Below are 9,443 nucleotides of genomic sequence, written 5' to 3'. Positions count from 1 at the left end.
TGATGGGCGTCTGTAATCCCAGCTACCTCGTGAGGCTGAGGCAGGAGAATTGCTTGAACCCAGGAACTGGAGGTTGCAGTGAGCCAAGATAGTGCCATTGCACTCTAGCCTGGGCAACAAGAGCAAAACTCCGTCTCAAAAACAACAAACAAACAAACAAAACAGTAACACAAACAATAGCTGATGGGGGGAAAAAATCACAAAAAAACTCATAATGTTTTAAGAAAGTGTAAGAATTTGTGTTGGGCTGGATTCAAAGCTGTCCTGGGACACATTGAAAGCCATTCTGGGCCATAGGCAGCCTGCAGACCACAGGTTGGACAAGGTTGAGCTAAGGCTTGACGACAACCCCATGAATGAATTTGGAAGTGGATCCTTCTGCTCCAGTGGAGCCTTGACATGACCCCAGCCCTGGCCCACAGCTTGACTGCAACCTCATGAGAGACTCTGAGCCACAGGCAGCCAGTTGAGTTGCACCTGGATTCCTCTGTGATAACAAATGTTTGTTGCTTTTGCCCCTAGGTTTAGGGTAATTGGTTATGCAGTAGCAGATAACAAATACATTGCCCTAAGACAGAGCTTGCTGTGAGGACAGAGTAACATGTATAATGCCCACACATAGTAGGTGCTAATTCATTGCTTGCCTAATGAGTCAGTCAATAAACAAATGAATGTTCTATAACACAGGATGTTCTCTGAATCCAAATGCTCACTCCCTTCCACCCACTCCTGTCAAAAACGTCACCAAAAGTTGTTTTAAGCAGAGAATGGCTGGATCAGATTTGTTTTTCTGTAATGGGAGATTGGTTTGTGTCCCATGGGTGCGGCCGGTTCAGCTGTGGTCTGGGTGAAGAGAGATTTAAAAATAATAATCCTTTGTCAACTCAGAGAGGATTTTAGTGTAACTTAGATCTCATAGCAGGTAGGTCTCTGGAGAAACAACTGTCTTTTCTCACTCTATTAAAGTGTCTTGACCAACTAGAAGACACTCGTGTGTTTGTTCATTCATCCTTTCTTGTATTTATTCATTACACCATTATTCACTGAATACCTCTTTTAGGCAGGTACTCTGGATGTAGAAATAAACCTGACATACCTCAAATTTCAAGAAGGAAGGGAGGAGGTAAGTAAAAGTGTGATGCCATCACAAAAAAATCAGGGACAGAGGCAGGGTCACGTACTTCTGGTGCAGTTTTTTGTGATAAGTGCAGTGACAAGGGTGGTACCAGAGGATCTGGGAGTCTAAGAGGGAGTCCGTGATTCCACCCATGGGGATGAATTGGTCTGAACTCTGTCAGCTGAAAGTGACAGAAATCATCTAAAATCAACACACACTGTCTATGGCACTCAAAAAAAAGAAAGAAAGAAAGACAGACAGAAAGAAAGAAAGAAAGAAAGAGAGAGAGAGGAAAGAAAGAAAGAAAGACAGACAGACAAAGATAAGAAAGATGGAAGGAAGGAGGAGGGAAGGAAGGAAGAAAGGAATGGAGGGAGGGAGGGAGAAAGATAAAAGAAAAATTAAAGTCCAAAAGTCCAGAGGTAGATTTGGGTTTCAGGCACAGTTGAATCCAGGCACTTCACAATCAATGGCATCAGGAATCTGTCTTTTCCCATTCCCAGGTTCTTTTTTCTCCTCTGGCTTCATCTTGAGGCAGGCTTCCCATTGTGCTGGCAAAATGTGTGCCTGTAGCTCCAGGCTGATATTTTCCCACTCAGCAATGCCAGGAGATAAAGATTACCTCTTCCCCCCTCCCCCGTACCTCCTAAAAGGCTCCTGGGCTGACCCCCAAGGGTCTGACTTAGGTCACAGCCTAAACAGTGGCTCCAGGGGTTTGGAGAGTGCTGATTGGCCAGGCCTAGGCTGGCAGCCAGGCCCTCAAGCCTGGGGTGGAGTCACCCTCATCCTACACACACAGACTCAGATAGAAGAAGAGTGGCTCCCTAAAGAAAAGTCTGGGCAGTGCTGCCAGAGAAGGAGTTATTGGGAGGCTAAACCATCAGGTGTCTTGGACAGAGTCAGGGAAATTATCCGGGAGGAGGAAGAGTCTGAGCTGAGACCTGAAGAAGTTAGTCAAGGGAAGAGAAGCAGGCTGGGTACATTAGTTATCTATTGCTGCAAAATACATTACCCAAAATTTAAAATTTTAAAACAATACACATGGTCTTAGTCCATTTTCTGTTGCTATACAGAATGCCACAGACTGGGGAATTTATAAGGAAAATACATGTGTTTCTTACAGTTCTAGGGGCTGTGGGAAGGGCAAGACTGAGGGGCTGCCTCTGGTGAGTACCTTTCTCCTGTGTCATAACATGGTGGAGGGCATAGCATGGTAAGAGGGCATGAGCATGTCAGCTCAGGCCTTTCTTTGCCTTTTTTTTTTTTTAAGTAGAGACGGGATTTCACCATGTTGGCCAGGCTGGTCTCAGACTGGCGACCTCGGGTGATCTGCCCGTCTCAGCCTCCCAAAGTGCTGGGATTACAGGTGTGAGCCACTACGTTTGACCTCTTCTTTTTATAAGGCCACCAATATCATCATGGGGACTCCACTCTGATGGCCTTATATAATCCTAATTACTTTCCAGAGGCCCCACCTCAAAATACAATCAACATGAATTAGGGGATTAAGTTTCCAATACATAACATTTGGGTGATGGATTTAAACCGTGGCGTAAATTGATTATGCCCCCATGTCTGAGGATCAAGAATCCAAGAGTGGCTTAGTTGGGTGGTTCTGGCATGGTCAAGGCTACAGATCCTGCAGATGACTGGAGCTGGGGGATAGACGCTCATTCACTTGGCTGTTGGCCGGAGGCTTCAGTCCTTCTCACATGGACCTCTCCATAATGCTGCTCATGGTATGGCTTCCCCAGTGTGAGCGAGGAAAGAGAGTTCCTTTTATAAAGTAGTCTTCAAGGTACTGGCTACATACTGGGCAAGGATCCAAATAACATGGGTGGTGGGAGAGAGGACAGCATGGATACAGCCTGGGCTAATATCAAGCTGGAGAGGTAGGTAGATGGGGGCTGGATGGTAAAGGACTTTCAGGGCTGTGTTAAAAATGTGAACTTTCTTTAGCAGGCAGTTAGGGGCCCTGAAGCATTTTAAGTTAGGATGTATTGTAATATTTTGGTTTGGGGGTTTTGGGGAACCCAATGTAGTTTCTATTTTCCGCCAATGCTCTGAACAAATGTGATTTCTATCTGCAGAGGGCTTCCTAATGGTGAATCTCAGAATTTGGCAGACAGACCCACACAGGAGGCACAAAACGCAAAGAAAAAGTGCAGGCCTTCTTGGGGAGGGGAGAGCAAAATGCAGCTCCCTGCGGATGGTCTTCTCCCAAAAGGAAGAAGAAAGGAAACGCTGAGGCACCACCATCTCAGACTCCAGTCCCATACTCACCAGTCAGAATTCACCCATCTTACCTGGTAGGGCTTGAGGGGAGCCCAGAGTTTTGAGGGGAGATCCTTCTTTGTAGAAACCAGAGCAGTAGGGAAGGTACATCACCCACAATTAGGCCACATCACACCACCAACAGTTTGTCATTTTTAGAACCATAACTCTGGCAGCCAATGTGGAGAATGGACTGGAGTGGGAGGCCAAGGAGGAGGTTGCTACAATCTCCTCAGAAGATATGGGGAGTAGGCCCAGGTCAGTGGGAGTGGGGAATGGGTCTGGAGGCAGTAGAACTACTCAGAAGATCCAGGCACTAGGGGGCTCAAGCACAAGGGCTTACAGGGGTCAGGCAGACAATTCCTCAAATTTCCCAAATTTCCCTTCCTCTCAGTCTCCTCATCTCAGTTGAGGGCAATTCCATTAACTTCCATTTGTCTGTTGTCCTTACCATCATCCCTGACTCCTCTCTGTCTCTGCAGCATCACTATAATGAGTATGAGTGTAGACTTGAGGTTCATTGGACTTATTGAATCTGTGGATTGACGTTTTTTCAATGTCCTGGAAAATTACCAACTACTTATTTGTGAATATTAACTTTGCCCTGTTATCTCTCTTGTCTTGCTTTTATTCTCTGTTCATTTTACATAGTTTCTTCTGATGTGTTTTCTAGTTTACTAATTCTCTCTTTGGTTGTGTTGAATCTGCTATTAAACCTGACCATTGAATGATTAATTTTATCATTGTATTTTCTAGTTTTGGAATTTGTGTTTGGTTCTTTTTCAAATATTTGTCCCTCCAGAATAACTCTGCTTCTTCACCCTTTTCTGTGTGCTGGGAGGTTGACCTGTTTTGATGGTTCCTTATTTTTGGCTTCTGACTGATTTTGGCCTGTGAGGAATATCTGCAGTAGATTGGAAGGAAGGAGAAGAATGAAGTTTTGGTATGTATTTGCCCAGCTTCTGCCCTGAGTGGTCATCCAGTTTGATTGTGTCCCTCAGTGAACATTGTAATTTCTATTAGGCAGTACTCTTCACCTAGGTCCACTCTTCTTAGTTCCAGTAACCACTTCCTCTCCTTGCCCTTCCAGGCCTTGGGATAGTAATAGCACTCCACTGTTACTTACTCCAGGGTACTAGTTCTAGAGTATCTCTTGTAATTTCCCTATACTCTTTTCATTCTGTTAAAAGCATCTGGCCAGGCGCAGTGGGTCATGCCTATAATCCCAGTACTTTAGGAGGCCAAGGTGGGTGGATTACCTGAGGTCAGGAGTTTGAGACCAGCCTGGCCAACATGGTGAAACCTTGTCTCTACTAAAAATACAAAAATTAGCTGGACCTGGTGGCACATGCCTGTAATCCCAGCTACTTGGGAGGCTGAGGCACGAGAATGGCTTGAACCTGGGAGGCGGAGGTTGCAGTGAGCCAAGATCATGCAACTTCACTCCAACCTGGGTGACTGAGTGAGAGCCTGTCTCAAAAAAAGATGAAAATAAAAATAAAGGCATCCCTTAGTTAAACTCCCCTCCAGCCATCTAGATTATGCCATCATGTTCAGGACAGGACATGACTGACAGTTACTTTGTATGGTTTCCAGTCTCCTTACAGAATTTTCAGGCATGACTTTTAATCTTCTTAAACATACGAGGCATAATTATATTATAATCAGTGTCTGATAATTTCCATGTCTGGAGTCCCTGAGGTCCATTTCTGCTTGTTACTATTCATGGTATCTTTTTCCCCTCATGAAATCTAGTTGTCTTGGATTATGTGCTAAAAAACAAAAAACAAACAACAAAAAAAACTGTGTTTGGAAAAATATTTATAAAAATAATTTCAGGCCTGGGATGATTTTTTTTTAATCCTTTTCTCCCGGCACCTGGGGCAAATCAGCATTCTAGGATCACCTTATTTCAAGTTCAGAGGTTGAAATTTACTAGGTCACCCAGATGACCTGAAGCTCAGGGCTAGTTTGCTTTTATTTCACCCCTACTTCTAGGGTACAGCCCCTTCAGGGTCACAGCCCAAGCTAGGGAGGTTTACCAGGGTCATCAAATTGTGACAGACCCTGACTCTGATGTCAGTCTCCCTGGCTTTCAAAATTCAGATCCAGAATCAGCCCTTTTAACCACCTCACGTGACTGCTGTCCTGATCTAAGCCATCATCATATGGCTTAGATCACCTGGGTCAGGCACTGCTATTCAACTGGTTTCCTGTGTTCAGTCTTGTCACCTGCAGCCTGTTCCCAACACCGCAGCCAGAACAGACCTTTTATCCGAATCGGACCATGTGTCTCCTCTGCTCAGAACATGCCAGAGGCTCCTGTCTCCCTGAGAATAAACGGCAAGTCCTTACGATAGCCTGCAGTCGGCAGGGTGTGCCTCAGTGTGCTTCTCACCTCCTTTCCTGGTCCCCTCCCCTTGCTCACTCGGCTCCAGTGCAGTGGCTTTTCACACCTTAAGCCAGCAGGGATGCTTCTGCCCCTGGTCTTTACACTGCTTCTCTCCCCCAGTGGCTGCTTCTCTCCCCAAGTCCAGCCCCCTCCTCTTCAAGTCTTTGCTCAAACATCTTTCCAGGGAGGCTTTCCTGGCCCCTTATTTTAAGTTACGTACCTCCCCAACACTCCTGATCCCCCTTCACCCTACTCTTATTTTTTTCATAGCATCCGTCACCTTCTAACATACGATTCCACTCATTCATTTCTCATCTACCTGTTTTGCGTGTTGTCTCTGTTCCTCACTAGAACCTCGGCTTCGTGATGATAGGGATTTTTTAGTACATGTTTGGTTCCCAGAATCTAGAATAGTGACTGGCACATACACAGTAGGTGATCGGTAAAGATTTGTTGAAGGGGTGAATGTAAATCAGAGTGAAGTGATACCCGGGCCAGCAGGAACTTGGCTTGTGTGGCCCCCATGTCCAGCAAGGCCAGGGCCAAAGAAGAGGCCTGTGTTAATGGGAGATTGCTACATACAGGAGCATTGAACAATTAAGCTTATGTGTTGGGGATGGTGGGAATCAGGTTCTTACTTTGGAGATGGAAATTGCAAATACAGAAAAAAGGAAGACTAGAAGAGGCCTTGTTGTTTTGTATTGGAATTGGAGGTATTGGTGTGAACTCGTGGATTTTACTATGTGCATAGACAGGTGATAGATTAGATGGAGAAAAGTGTGTGTGTGAATATACATATATCTTCTTAGCTCTGTCATCTAGGAAGCACTAGTGACATACTTACTGCCCAGATTGTGGTTTCTAAATACCCATCTCCATGTAATAGAACCAGGGCTCCCTGGAGAAGCACAGGTTGAGCATCCCCAATCTGAAAGTTTGAAATAAAAAATGATCCAAAATCTGAAACTTTTCGAGCACTGATGTGATGCCACAAGTGGAAAACTCCGCACCTGACTTCATGAGATGACTTGTAGTCAAGATGTGGTCAAAACTTTGTTTCTGCCAGGTGCGATGGCTCACGCCTGTAATCCCAGCACTTTGGGAGGCCGAGGCGGGTGGATCACAGGGTCAGGAGGTCGAGACCATCCTGGTTAACATAGTAAAACCCCGTCTCTACTAAAAATACAAAAAAAATTAGCTGGGCGTGGCAGTAGGCACCCGTGGTCCCAGCTACTCGGGAGGCTGAGGCAGAAGAATGGCGTGAACCCGGGAAGCGGAGCTTGCAGTGAGCCCAGATCACGCCACTGCACTCCAGCCTGGGCAACGGAGCGAGACTCTGTTTATAAAAAAAAAAACAAAAAACACTATGTTTCCGGCCAGGCACACTGGCTCATGACTGTAATTCCAGCATCATGGAAAGCCAACGCAGGTGAATCCTGCCTGGCAAGAGATGAAGATCACTTGAGGCCAGGAGTTTGAGAGCAACCTAGCCAACACAGTAAAACCCCATCTCTACTAAAAGTACAAAATTAGCCAGGCGTGGTGGTGCATGCCTGTAATCCCAGCTACTCAGGAGGCTGAGGCTTGAGAATCCCTTGAATCCGGGAGGCAGAGGTTGCAGTGAGCAGAGATCATGCCACTGCACTCCAGTCTGGTTAACAGAGTGAGACACTGTCTCAAAAAACAACAAACCTGGCATGGTGGCTCACGCCTGTAATCCCAGCCAGTCGGGAGGCTGAGGTAGGAGAATCACTTGAACACAGGAAGCGGAAGCTGCGATGAGCGGAGATCACGCCATTGCACTTCAGCCTGGGCAACAAGAGCAAAACTCTGTCTCAAACATAAATAAATAAACAAGCAAATAAATAAAATACAACAACAACAACAACCAAAAACAAACAAAATCCTCAAATTATTTAAAATATTGTGTAAAATTTTATTCAGCCTATGTATATATGATGTGTATAATACATGAATGAATTTAATGTCTGGACTTGGATCCCATCACCAAAATATCTAATTATGTATGTGCAAATAATATTACAAAATCTGAAAAAGAAACCCCAAATCCAAAACACTTCTAGTCCCAAGCATTTCAGATAAAGGCTACTCAACCTGGAGCTGATTCTTCGGCTGGGCTAGGGGGACGTGCCAGATGAGTCTGGAGCATCTTTTCAGGTCAGAAGTAAGGACATGCTCAAGGTATAATGGGCACGTGCATGTGAAAGGACATGAAGCCAGCTTGAAGGAGCTCCCACTGGCCAAATACCGGCCAATCTGTGATAATTTCAACATCAAAACCAATAATGATGATCATGGATGATTACACGAAATAAAATAAGAATCTGGGTTTATATAAATATAAACAAGTAGATCACTACATAGGGGAGAAGGGAGAGCTCTCCCTTGCAGTAGGATGCCAGCTAAATAGACATAGAAGGAATGATGGAATTGGAAAACCACTTGGTACTCATCCCAGTAATTGATTCAGGCAAGACTCATCCGTAGTGGTGATGCTCAGGGCATTTTTCACATTTTCTCCCACACTCACCATGCTGGGCTCTTCCTTTCACTGACAGTGAACATATATAGAAGTGCTTTGGAAGCTACAAAGCAACCTACCAAGCTAAGGCCTTTGGAGATTGATGAGAAGTCTGAAGAGCTAACTCTTCGTGCCTATACATGTAGTCCACCTCGGAGCCGGGAATCACAGTGACTCCTGTTTGGGCTACCTGTGTCTGGCAAAGCTCCATGTACACAGTAGGTGCTCATTAGTAACAGGAATACAGACGGTAGATATGTGTTCCCCTCTTGCTCCAGCCACACACATGCACACCCAGTGGGAGGATACATATGCATATGTGCGTGTGAGTGCACACCTATAAGTGTGTGCACACATGAGCAAATAAGTGTGTGGGTAGTGTTTCCGTTTTATATGACATGCTCAGATGCTCCCCACAGCTATGTCAAAACCCACTTTGTCACCAGCCCCTGGGAGACAACTTTCTAACATTTTCAATGCCCGTGAGATCTCAGTTCTTTGGACCCTCATTTTCTGAGCCCCACCTTATCCTTCCTTCATGAGTTCTCACTCTGTCATTGAATCCAGATAAATCTGGAAACATCTAATGCCCCTGGCAAGGTACAGTGCAGTCCTGGTTCTTGCTGGAGACTTGCTTGCCTGGCCCTTTTCTGCTTGACACAGTAACCATTCCTGGGACCCCTGCTCTGCGAGACCCTTGCCGCGATGTGCTTTGGACTGAGCTAGACCTGCATTTCAGTGCCATCCTGGCTCCCCTGCTTACCAGCCTGTGTGACTTGGGGCAAGTTACTGATCCACTCTGTGCCTCAGTTTGCCCACTGGGAAACCAGGGTTAGTAGTGCCCATATCATCATGTCACCTGACTTGGTGGAGGTCCAGAGCTTGGCACAGAGTCAGGCACATAGCATAGACTCCACCAAGGGCAGCTTCCCTCATCCTCCTCCTTTGGGGGATCTCTAGGGAGGGTGTAAGTGAAGGTAGTAGCATTTTGTCCATAAAGGGGAACAAAGGATGTCCAGGAAGGGGCCATTTGTTTCAAGCAGATAGTGGCCCTCTGGTCTATGTAGGGTGCGGGCATTTCCTCCACACTTTTCAGGAGCTGTGAAGTGTGAAGTGTC

This window comes from Trachypithecus francoisi, unplaced genomic scaffold, assembly GCF_009764315.1.
Source record: "Trachypithecus francoisi isolate TF-2019V2 unplaced genomic scaffold, Tfra_2.0 Lachesis_group2, whole genome shotgun sequence".
Lineage (NCBI taxonomy): Eukaryota > Metazoa > Chordata > Mammalia > Primates > Cercopithecidae > Trachypithecus > Trachypithecus francoisi.
This window is presented reverse-complemented; position numbering follows the sequence as displayed.